Here is a 13,548-nt window from a genome sequence, read left to right on the forward strand (position 1 = left end):
CTTTCGGGGGGATTCAGGATGGTCCGGTCAGGCTAGTTTCGCAGCGGTGTCGTCAAAAGGGTTGGGCTTCCTTTTTAATAAAGGAAGCTGCAAGTTTGGTGCGAAATGTAAATTTAAACACAAATGCTCATATTGCGGCGGGAATCATGGAGCCAATCGATGCTTGAAAGGCAATAGGCAAAGGGGGGCCGACGCTTCTGCTAAAGGGTCTGACTCCAGTGCGGGTGGAAAAAATGGAGCAGTATCTAAATAGATACCCTAATCGGGAAGTGGCGGAGGTATTAAAAAGAGGTTTCACATGGGGTTTTAGTATACCGTCGAATGCCGCATCGGTGGTTATGAAGCAAAAAAATTTGCATTCGGCTCTAGAAGATCCGGAGGTAGTGTCTGAAAAATTGGCTAGAGAGGTTTTGTTGGGAAGGATGGATGGTCCGTTTGGGGAACCACCGTTAGTTAATTTGAGGGTTTCACCATTAGGTTTAGTGCCCAAGAAAGAGTTGAACAAGTTTCAGCTGATTCACCATTTATCTTTTCCAAAGGGTGCGTCGGTCAATGATGGCATTGACCCTAAACTTTGGTGGCGTCTAGGTCATTTGATGCAGCTGTGGCATGGGTGAAAAAATTGGACCCGGGTACATTGTTGGCTAAGAAAGACATTGAGGCGTCTTTTCGCCTTCTTCCGGTTAACCCTGATAGTCTACATTTGCTTGGTTGTTTTTGGGATGTGGGGTATTTTGTAGACAGGTGTTTGCCGATGGGTTGCTCTTTTTCGTGCGCTTATTTTGAAGCTTTTAGTTCTTTCCTGGAATGGGTAGTGGCGGACGTGGCGGGTTGTTCGTCCATCATCTATTACTTGGATGATTTTCTTTGCTTTGGTCCGGCGGATTCGCGGGTTTCTTTGTTGTTAAGCACATTGCAGTCTATGTTTGCATTTTTTGGGGTGTCGTTGGTCCATCGACAGAATTGAGTTTTTTAGGTATAGTAATAAATATGGAAAGAATGGAGTGTAGGCTTCCTGACGATAAAGTGCGTGACTTACGGATGGAAATTAAAAAGGCAAGGGGGATGTCCAAAATTCGTCTGAGGGAGCTACAGTCGTTATTAGGGAAATTGAACTTCACGGGTCGAATTATGCCAATGGGACGGATATTTTGTAGACGGTTGGTGGTGGCAACTGCAGGGGTATCGGATCCACATCATTTTATTAGGTTGGTAGGGAATTGAAGGGAGATCTGGATGTTTGGGCGGGGTTTCTTGAGAATTTCAATGGTAGAGTGTTGGTCATGGGTGATGTGGTAGACTTGTGGTTGAATTATTTTCGGACGCAGCTGGGGGGAAGGGTTTGGGGTTTACTGTCATGGGCAATGGTGCGCAGATCGTTGGCCGGAATCTTGGATTTTAATGCGGTTGGGTGCGGAATTTGGCTCTACTTGAGCTGTTTCCGATTGTACTTGTGGTGGTTTTATGGGGTGAACAATTAAGGAACAGGAAGATCCGTTTCATTGCAACAATTTGGGGGGGTGCAGGCGATCAATAGCTTGACCGCCTCGCCACCTCCAGTGGTTTGGCTGTTGCAGCATTTGGTGTTTCTTTGTTTGTTGCTTAATACGTTGGTGATGGCAGTTCATGTGCCTGGGGTTTCTAATTGCATTACGGATGCCCTCTCTCGTTCGCAGTGGGAGCGTTTTCGTCATCTGGCTCCAGAAGCGGATGCCGAAGGATTGGAGTGTCCGGAGTCCTTATGGGAGGTCTTGGAAGTACAGTAGAGGGACTTCTACAGGCATCATTGAGTGCAGGTACATGGGTGCCTTACGATAAAGCCTGGAGTCTTTTGGAGCGGTGGTGTGAGAGGATGGAGGTGAGGGTGGATGAGGGGGAATTTCCATTCTTGTTATTTCTGGGGCATATTAGAGAAGAGGGTTGGTCAGTCACACAGTTGAATAGATGTGTGGCAGGTTTAGCCTTTGGATTCAAGTTAAGAGGTCTCCCAGATGTTACAAAGGCATTTTTAGCAAAACAAGTTTTGAAGGGTTGGAGGAGGGGTTGGAGAACGGAGGACAGGAGGAGGCCCGTGTCGTTTGACTTGTTAGAAATTGGGGGAAGTACGCTTATTTAAGCTGGCTTTTTCCCTGGCCTTTTTCGGGGCATTCCGTTTGGGGGAATTAGTGTGCAGAAGACTTCGGAGTGTAGGGGGCATTTATGGGGAGGACGTGGATTTATACCAAGACAGGGTTGAGGTTAGGATTCGGGTGTCCAAGACGGATAGGGAGGGAAAAGGGCGCAGGGTTAGTTTGTTTTCGGTCCTGGGTTGTTCCTTGTGCCCAGTTTTTGGCGGTTTTTAAGAAATGTTTGATAGGTTTGAAGGTTGATCCAACGGATTTTACAGGTCATTCATTCAGGATTGGTGCTGCGACAGAGGCAGCAAGGTTGGGGATGAGTGATGACGCTATAAAAAGGACAGGTAGATGGGAATCTTTTAGGTTCAGATCTTATGTTAGGTTAGGTAGTCTGGAGTAATATTTTGCTTGAGCAGTAACGTGTTTAATGTGTTTCTGTTCTAGGGAGTCCCTCGGCATTAGTGTGGATCCTTGGGCACTCGTTCATTTTTTGAGGTGCGATTAGGGCGGACGTTTGGCTGAACGGGCGGCAACTGGGTTTCGAGAGGGACGTCACGGTCATATGGTGGCTTGGGTCTAAAGGTATGTTGTGGGGGTGGTGTCTCCGAGCTGGGTGTTCTACGGCTGGAGGCAAGGTGGATTTGCCAGGTTGTTTTGCGGTTAATAATAAAGTTTGGGGCTTCTAGGACTTCCCTCGTCTGGCTTAATTTATTGTTAATTATTATTATTATTATTATTATTTATGTTATGTATGTAAAATCCGACTCTGGTTTCCGAGTTTTTATTATTGGGATATGGGTAAGATAAAAGGAGAGTGATTGGGTCAAGAGAACCTGAAAATAACCAATAATTCTATAAAGTGAGCAGGGGAAGAAGTAGGATGGGACTTGAAGAGAAGTGTTCCACCCAATCAATGTGCTGCACTCAGTCAGCTTTACCTAAACCACCAATGTGTGTGCATCAGGATGGAGTCAGCCCCATCTACCCCGTTTCTGGCACAGTTTGTGAGGCTGTCTGTGGCAATGCAGAAGAGGTTAATTCAGCTCACTGCAATGTACAATCATTATCCACATGCAGATAAATTGGAGGAGAAAATAAGGGGGAGATTTATCAAGGTTGGCATGTCCTACACTGGACTTTATTTCCCCTGCGCTGCCAGAGGATTTAATTTATGATGAGGTACACACTGTGTCATAAATTAAATGCATCCTCCAGCAGTCCATGTTCCTGATTAAAGTCTACGCCAGCTTGTAGATTACGTAAATTTCAGTCATCATTTAGGCAAGAAAATATGGGGTAGAAAAATATCCTTCTATGTGCTGATTATGGGTGAACTGTTGCAGTGAAGATGATTGCCATCCAGCGCTCCTCCAAAGTTCGGGATGTCTTGTTACTTTATTTGAATGAGATGTATTAAAGGGGTTATCCAATTTCTCAAACAGCTCCCCCATGTGCCAGGCCTCTCACAGGTAATATACTTACCCCGCTCCCTGCGCCACTCCTAGTCCCCACACCGCCGCTGCTGCTTCTTCCTATACATAGATGAAAACATCCGGTGTCGGGGGGGAGCAGCCAATGGCGGGCGGGGATCGGAACGAGCCTCCCTAGCGCCACCCCCGGTAAGTATATTACCTGTGAAGGGCACGACACATGGGTGGGCTGTTTGAGAAATTGGATAACCCCTTTAAATGTTCTTGTTTTTGACTAAGAACTTTGACCACGTGCTGCTATCAGTCATCTTCACTGTCTTATCTGTGGGCTGAGCTGAGTCAGTGAAGACTGTAGATTGTAATCTTCCTGTCTGAGGGCGTGAAGACATTATAAGGGGAAGTGGTTATAGCTATAGGAATGTGACTAATATTACATTAGATTATTAATTTTGTGGCCCCTTGTGCCTCACATTAGTAAACCTATTGTGCCTTACTTCAGTAACTATGTGTTTCACACTGTCCCCACGTGTTTCATATTAGGCACTTCAGGTCTACTAATATATGAGCTACATAGGGTTTCTTACTATTATAATATCCGACACACTGGGTCATTAGGAACCTGGTTTACCACCTTTATTTGCAATATAAAACCTCGGCAAGTACAGGTGCAGGAGTGCACTTAGCGTCAATCCGTGTGTGGTACCTGCGGCTGTTGGCATGCTGGGACCTCTACCTGACAGCAAACCCAGGGACACTTCCACCAGAAAGGGGCATTTTTTAAGACTCAATATTCATAGAAATTTTTTTATTTTTATTTGTGGCTGTCCTTCTTATTGTTCAAGAGGTTTTTATTGAATGCCCAATGACAAAAGGAGTAACTGGCATACAACAATATTCATAGATAAAGGAAACCTCAAAGTTGTTTCTGCTCCCAGACATGCACAGAAAAATAATGTACACATTTTGTATAAATGTAGAGAAATCAACAGAGAAACAAACTAAACAAACTGAAAGAAGAAAAAAGGGAGGAAGAAATAACATAGTAATATAGTTTAGAAGGCTGAAAAAAGACATCTGTCCATCCAATTCAGCCTATTATCCTACAAGTTGATCCAGAGGAAGGCAAAAAAAAAACCTGTGAGGTAGAAGACCATTTTTCTCATGTTAGGGGAAAAAAATTCCTTCCTGACTCCAATCAGGCAATCAGAATAACTCCCTGGATCAGCGACCCCTCTCTAGTAATTATAACCTGCAATAATATTATTACACTCCAGAAATACATCCAGGCCCCTCTTGAACTCTTTTAGGGTACTTTCACACTTGCGGCAGAGGATTCCAGCAGGCAGTTCTGTCGCCGTATCCGTCAAAACGTATGCAAACTGATGGCATTTGTCAGACGGATCAGGATCCTGATCCATCTGACAAATGCATTGATATGCCGGATCCGTCTCTCCGGTGTCATCCGGAAAAACAGATCCGGCATTTTTTTTTTTTTCACATTTTTCCGTTTTGCCGGATCCACCATTAATGCATTTCAATGGAAAAAAAATGCCGGATCCGGCATTCCGGCAAGTGTTCCGGAATTTTGGACACAGATAAAACCACAGCATGCTGCGGTATTATCTCTGTCCTGAAAAGGCAAAAAGAATGCATTAGGATAAAACTAATCAGTTATTTTCCGGTATTGAGCCCCTAGGGCGGAACTCAATGCCAGAAAATAATAACGCTAGTGTGAAAGTACCCTTAGTGAACTCACCATCACCACCTCCACAGGCAGAGAGTTCCATAGTCTCACTGCTCTTACCGTAAAGAATCCTCTTCTATGTTTGTGTACAAACCTTCTTTCCTCCAGACGCAGTGGATGTCCCCTCGTCACAGTCACAGTCCTGGGGATAAATAGATGATGGGAGAGATCTCTGTACTGACCCCTGATATATTTATACATAGTAATTAGATCTCCCCTCAGTCGTCTTTTTTCTAACGTGAATAACCCTAATTTTGATAATCTTTCAGGGTACTGTAGTTGCCCCATTCCAGTTATTACTTTAGTTGCCCTCCTCCGAACCCTCTCCAGCTCTGCTATGTCTGCCTTGTTTACAGGAGCCCAGAACTAGACACAGTACTCCATGTGTGGTCTGACTAGCGATTTGTAAAGTGGTAGGACTATGTTCTCATCACGGGCAGCTATGCTCCTTTTGATGCAACCCATTATCTTATTGGCCTTAACAGCAGCTGCCTGACATTGGTTTCTACAGCTTAGTTTGCTGTCCACTAGTAGTTTTCTATGTCAGTGTTACCCAGTGTCTTACCATTTAGTATGTACGGGTGACTTGTATTATCCCTTCCCATGTGCATAACCTTACATTTGTCAGTGTTAAACCTCATCTGCCACTTACATACAGACGTTTTCTCCCAGTCCGAGCATTCTCATTTTATATACTAACCTTTTATGTGGTACAGTGTCAAATGCTTTGGAGTCCAGATATACGACATCCATTGATTCACCGCGGTCAAGTCTAAAACTTACCTCTAGAACTTAGAAACTGATTAAAATTTAATTAGTTTGACATGACTGATCCCTCATGAAGCCATGCTGATATTGTGTTATTTGTGTATTTTCATTGATGTACTACGAGATAGCATCTCTTAGAAAACCTTCAGTTTACCCACGACAGATTATAAAGTTACCGGCCTACAGTTTCCGTGCTCTGTTTTTGGAATAAACTATTTAAACTTGAGAGCCATGTAGCTAGGGAAGGAGATTCCCTAAACTGAATCCAGGGAAGCCAGGTAGCACAGAAAGCTGAAGTGGTGTTGTAGTTGGAGGCCCTAATCTCTTCTATGCTCCTCAAGAAATCCAGTGCACCAATGAGAGACCAAGTGATTTTATATAGACACTCTGGTCCCCCCTTGGGGAAAGGCCTCCACCCTTAAATACATACTTTCAATACATATTCTGCAAGCAAAAAGAAAATAATAGTGAACATAAAAGGAAGTTAGAAACAGATGGATACTATGACAGTAATTTAATACAAAGTAACCACGCCCCCTTCCCTGCCCCTTCGCTGTGACTGACAGCCGGCAGTTCGGCAAAGCCTGTCAATCACAGCGAAGGGGCAGGGAAGGGGGCGTGGTTACCGTGACTTGAAGCAAGGAGTCCGCGGCCTCCGTGACTTCAAGCCTGACTAGAGAAGCGCGCCGGGCAGGGAATTAAAGAACGCTTTTACAGCTTCTGCTTCTCTGCCTGCAGGAAGAAAATTCTGCTGGCTACTCTAAGGTACTGCTGCCGGCTTGGGATGTTTGTTGGAGGTGACAGGTTCCCTTCAAACCCTAATTTATTATTTTTATTATTATATGTATATGCTTTAATAAAAACTCTTTTTATCCACATCTGTCCAAGTGAAGGAGTGCCTGTCAGAAAGATTTTTATACAAAAAACTTTTAAGGACTATTGTGTGTGACAGCAGCAATTTATATTTATAGCGCAGCCTGCGCAATATACTGTGTAATAGGCCGCTGCGGACAGTTAAATTATCCGTTCCACATCTCCTGTTTAAAGTGTGCGCATCCCTAAAATATCAGTGACATCCAGTGCAGTTTTTCCGTAGATGGTGTCCGCTTCTGACAGTGACCTGACCAGGCGCACATCTGCTGTGTAACGTGTGCACTTCAAAATTGTTTCCTTGACAATAAATAAAAAAATGTAATAGACAATGTCCTATTCTGACACTGACCTGACCAGGCCCACATCTGCTGTGTAACGTGTGCGCTTCTAAAAATTTTCTCTGACATAAAAATAAATGTTTCAATAAACGGTGTCCTCTTCTGACAGTGACCTGGCCAGGTACGATACAGTTTCCTGACGGCACACTGGGTGAACGTTGTGGAGGCCGGGAGCGAGTCGTACCCTGGGATGGTACTGGTGCTTTCGGGCCCTACTTCCATCAGGGTTTCCGTCGCCACCTACGTTACTGGTTGCAACCCCCCCCTTCTCCTCCTCCGCCTCCTCCTCTACTTCCACCTCTGAATTATTATCTTGCAGCACCAGTCAGCCATCAGTCAGTAGCTGGAAGCAGAGTAGCACTGCAGTGGGGAAGCGGCAACAGGCAGAGCTGAAACTTATTTGCTTAGGTGACAAACAGCACACCGCCGCAGAGCTGTGGCAGGGGATAAGGGGCCAGACTGAGCTGTGGCTCTCGTCCACAAACTTTTTTAAATGGTCAGCTCGGCAGAATGCCCGCGTCCACACAATTTTTTAAATGGTCAGCTTGGTAGCAATCCCTCGTCCCAATTTTCTTTTAAATGGTCAGCTCGACAACAGGCCCTCACCCACAAAATTATTTGATGGTCAGCTCGGCAGCAGGCCCTCGTCCACAAAATTTTTTAAATGGTCAGCTCGGCAGCAGCCCCTCGTCCACGCAATTTTGTAAATCTTTTACAGGGTCAGCTCACCTTCTGATGAGTGACAGCGAAGTCTTGCCTGTTGGTACCCTGGCACATATGGCTGACTTCAGGTTAGGCTGCCTTTTTATGCTCCACATTTTATAGGGCTGACATCCAAATGGATCGTCGACGTCACGGGGACGTGCGATCAGGCAGAAGTTATCTAAAGTCAACAAAGCGGCAGCAGGGCCTCGCCCCTAATGTTTTCGCTGGTCAGCTCACCTGCAGGCCCTCGCATATCTGTGACATACAGTGTACTTTTTGCGTAGACGCTGTGAACAATGACATTACCTGTGGTACCTCTCCTGTATAATGTTTCCTCATCCTACATACCAGTGACATTCCCTGTAATTTTTTATTACTCATTCCAATGATAGGGTCTCTTAAGAGTCCTGTATTGTTATGTATCGTCACTACCTCCCCGAGTCGGGAGTGGGTAATTTGCACGCCCCCCGCTTGCCTTCCTTAGATGTAGTAGCCGTTTCTATGTCTCCCTCTCCGGAATCGAACACTCATTCCCCATTACCCATGGTCACCATCAGGGCTGGTGCAAGGATTTTTGCCGCCCTAGGCAAGATAAAAACTGCCGCCCCCCCCCCCCCCCCCCCTTATCAGATGATCTGCCCATATCATGACATCATGACCCCTTCAGCCCAGTGGGAGGGGGACACGAGGGTGCCCCACTCCTAACAACTATATAGTGCCAGGAAAATGAGTTTGTTTTTCTGGCACTATAGTGCTCCTTTACCACCAGTACTGCACAGTGTCTTTTCTCTGCAGGAACAGGCTATAGACACCAGTACCACTACATTAAACTGTACTGGTTCTGGGACTATAGTGTCCTTTTAGGCTCTATTCACACGTCCGCAATTTCGTTCTGCATTTTGCGGAACGGAATTGCGGACCCATTCATTCCTATGGGGCAGCATGATGTGCTGCCCGGACACGGAATTTCGGATCTGCACTTCCGGGTCCGCACTTCCGTTCCGCCAAAAAATAGAACATGTCCTATTCTTGTCCGCAATTGCGGACAAGAACAGGCATATTATATTAGTGCCGGCAATGTGCGGTCCACAAAATGCAGAACGCACATTGCCGCTTTCCGTGTTTTGCGGATCCGCGGCTCCATGTATCCACAAAACACGTTGCGGACTTGTGAATGGAGCCTTAATGTGAGGTAAATTAGTTTCCAATGTAGTATTAATAACTAAACAATTAAATAATAAACATATTGCATTGTCTACTTACCACCAGGACAATAAGATGATCTGGTCTCTGGCTGCAGTCTGGCTCTGGGGACTCCCTTGTCGCTCTTGGTCTGGCTCTGGGGACTCCCTTGTCACTCTCTTCTCCCCCCCCCTCCCTCCCTTGTCACTCTCTTCTCCCCCCTCCCTCCCTTGTCACTCTCTTCTCCCTCCCTCGTCACTCTCTTCTCCCCTCTCCCTCCCTCGTCACTCTCTTCTCCCCCTCCCTCCCTCGTCATTCTCTTCTCCCCCCTCCCTTGTCAATCTCTTCTCCCCCTCCCTCCCTTGTCACTCTCTTCTCCCCCCTCCCTCCCTTGTCACTCTCTTCTCCCCCCTCCTTCCCTTGTCACTCTCTTCTCCCCCCCCTCCCTTGTCACCCTCTTCTCCCCCCTCCCTTGTCACTCTCTTCTCCCCCCTCCTTCCCTTGTCACTCTCTTCTCCCCCCCCCTCCCTTGTCACTCTCTTCTCCCCCCCTCCCTTGTCACTCTCTTCCCCCCTCCATCCCTTGTCACTCTCATTCCTCCCCTCCCTTGTCACTCTCATTTACTCCCCCCTCCCTTGTCACTCTCATTTACTCCCCCCCCTCCCTTGTCACTCTCATTTACTCCCCCCTCCCTTGTCACTCTCATTTACTCCCCCCCCTCCCTTGTCACTCTCATTTACTCCCCCCCTCCCTTGTCACTCTCATTTACTCCCCCCCTCCCTTGTCACTCTCATTTACTCCCCCCTCCCTTGTCACTCTCATTTACTCCCCCCTCCCTTGTCACTCTCATTTACTCCCCCCCACTTCCTTGTCACTCTCTTATACCCCCCCCCCCCACTTCCTTGTCACTCTCATGTACTCCCCCCCACTTACTTGTCACTCTCATCCCCCCCACTCCCTTGTCACTCTCATTTACTCCCCCCCTCCCTTGTCACTCTCATTTACTCCCCCCTCCCTTGTCACTCTCATTTACTCCCCCCTCCCTTGTCACTCTCATTTACTCCCCCCCTCCCTTGTCACTCTCATTTACTCCCCCCCTCCCTTGTCACTCTCAATTACTCCCCCCTCCCTTGTCACTCTCATTTACTCCCCCCTCCCATGTCACTCTCAATTACTCCCCCTCCTCCCTTGTCACTCTCATTTACTCCCCCCTCATTGTCACTCTCATTCCCCCCCACCTCTAATGTAGATTGGCTGAGCTCTGTTCGGTCCGCGGTACAGGAGCATTTGTTTCCTGTACCCGGCCAGACTGAAAGGAAGTGCACACTAAGTGAGCACTTCCTGTCAGTCCGGCCGGGTACAGGAAACAAAAGCTCCTGTACCGCGGACCGAACAGAGCTCAGCCAATCTACATTAGAGGCGCTTCCCTCCTGTCAGTCCCTCTCTTCAGGCTGCGCCCGGCTGGTGCACAATCATAGACGCACCAGCCCGGGCAGTGCGGCAGCCGCCCGGTGCGGGGGAGGGCCCGCCGCCGTACTTAAAAAAAAAAAACTTGCGACAACGCTTTTTTTTAAAACCGCACAGGGCGCCCCCTGCTAAATTGCGGCCTAGGCGACTGCCTAGGTCGCCTTACAGGTGGCGCCGGCCCTGGTCACCATGTTAGGCGCATAAAATAACATCGAAAGTTGATAGGGCAGACATCCAAATGGATCATCTATGTCACGGGGACGTGCGATCAGGCAAAAGTTATCTAGAGTCAACAAAGCGGCAACAGGCCCTCGCCCATAATGTTTTTGCTGGTCAGCTCACCTGCAGGCCCTCAACCATAATTTTTTTGATGGTCAGCTAAGCAGCAGGCACTCTCCCATAAGAGTCTGCTTAACACAATCCTCACCGCCGGGGATCACGTAACTAATTAACACAGAGGAGTCTCGTTGGTTATCGGAATTAACCCGAAAAATTGCTCCACCAATTTAGAATGGCCATGCACTACCACCCACAGAATCAAGAAAAAGCTATCAATCTGTCAATCCTTTCCGTGTCCGGGCCGGATGAGGTTTGCTGTGTTGAGTCAAATTAAGCAACAGTATCCACTCCTGGTGGTGTCCTTCCGTTAATTAGTTTAAGTTTCAGCTTTGCAACCATACTCCCCCCGGAACTCAAAGACTTTGGTTTCCCGGAAGCTGCTCGGCGGGTCATGGGAATAACACCGCCGGATTGCCTGTCAGATCGTGTTCAAACCTCCGACTTTCGTTGTTGATTAATGAAAACATTCTTGGCAAATGCTTTCACTTTGGTTCGTCTTGCGCCTGTCCACGAATTTCACCTATAGCGGCGCAATACGGATGCCACCGGCCATTCCTCTTAATCATGGCCCCTGTTCCGAAAATCAACAACATTTTTGGCTGAACTTGCACTTTATATGCACGTAAATATACAGGAAAGAATGTTTCCTATCAATTTTTCCTCTAAAATAGATTTTTTTCTTTGGTTTGGTTCCTATTATTGTTAGTCTGTAAAAGTGGTGTACTATTCGGATAACATCGTTCCCATCAGCGACCTGCGAGTCCAAGATGCATCCAGACATCCTCCCCATGCTGTTCCAGAAACATTTCAGTGGTGTTTCCATCAATTTCTGACATTTTCCTATGAACCAGGCACCCTCCCCTCTTCAGAGCAGGGGGTACCTGGTTTAATGCTCGGGTTCTCCCATTGACTTCTATTATACTCGGGTGCTCGGTTGAGCACCCGAACATCCTGATGTGTTTGGCCCTAGCCCCCGAGCACTTTGGTGCTCGATCAACTCTCGTGCTGACCCAGCTCATGTAACACTGTTGCTTACTGAATTTTAGAAATTACATGATGTGTGGGGTGTCACATGCCATGTTTCAGTTAGACCATAGATACATTACACAGGACTGATACATGGGCTGTACCATTTTACTGCATTTAGGGGTCAACTTCCGGATATAACAAGGGTATCTATGCAGAATTTTAAATATATCTATTTTACTTAATTGTATGCTTTCCAATTATATGAATAAATAAGTTAAATAAATAAATAAAAAAGGAATGCCCCTTTAAAGGGAACCTGTCATGTGGATATTTGATTATAATATAACTAATTATATACAATCATTAACTACTAAAAAGTGCCTTAGATGTATTCACTTACTGGTGTGACAGATGGTTACCTCATAATATACACACAAAGATGCCACATGCCTCATGCTAATGAGCTGATTTGAGTCCAGCGTGATGTCATTGAGTCCAGCGTTTATTTAATTAACAGCTATAGCCACTCCCCTGCCCACCTGCTGCTGATTCATATGGAAAATAACTGTCAATCAGCAGCAGGTAGGCGGGAAGAGTCAGGAGCTCATGAATATTCAGGACTCATCATTATGAGCTGGAGCTTTTCAATACAAGATGTTGGCAGATTGACTGGGTCAATTAAAGAAAGTGACCCAGCATTTTGCTAAGAGAATCAGTCACTTATTTATGTTGCCCTTAGTTAGGACACCATAAAACTGGTGACAGGTTCCCTTTAAAGGATTTTCCCGATCATTACAGCAATTTTAGTCTTGACCCTTAAAGTGCTTAGCATAAAGAAACAAAGCCTAAGGATAGGTCATCAATATCTGTAGTCCAGACAACCCCTTTACATTTTGAGTATCTGTGCAAAAAAAAAAAAAGGGAAACTCAAGGAAATTAGTGATTTAAGATGACAGGACCATTTCCTCATATCAAATTCAATATCTAGGTTCCAAAAGTCCCTAACAGTAAATATATGTAAATGTTTCTGAGATACGTGTGATGTTTAACCAGGCTGCAGTCCACAGATGCATACGGTGGCAGGGGAGGACTGGGGACTTAAAGTGGCCCTGGAAAAAATACAAAAAGTGGCCCCGTTTTGTAGTCAGGTCCAAATTGATGGAAGGCAGGGCCAGCAATACCATATTATGGCACATCACACCAGCTCAACAGAGCCAAATACCACAGTCCATCACAAAATACTTCCCCAGCAGCACAAAATACATCCCTAAAAACCTCCACTCGCCGGCCATGAGGAGAGCCCAGACGGCCCCCTAAGCATTGGCCCACCGGGAAATTTCCCTGTAAGGTCTATGGCCAATCTGCCCCTGCACAGTGGTTGGTAGATATGCCATAAAATACCTGCTAATCTAGAAGCTGTAGATGTAATCCGGGTCTGTTGTAATCTACAGTTTTTAGATTAGCAGTCATCCTGTCATGTATCTAGTACAACCACACAGTACATCAGTGTGGACTGCAGCCACCTTGGTTATGCATCATACACATCTCTGAAGGAATTACGTCTATGTACAATTAGAGACTTTTTGAGCCCAGATATGCAATATGAATTCTCAATA

The sequence above is a fragment of the Bufo bufo genome, chromosome 9 (assembly GCF_905171765.1).
Source record: "Bufo bufo chromosome 9, aBufBuf1.1, whole genome shotgun sequence".
Classification (NCBI taxonomy): domain Eukaryota; kingdom Metazoa; phylum Chordata; class Amphibia; order Anura; family Bufonidae; genus Bufo; species Bufo bufo.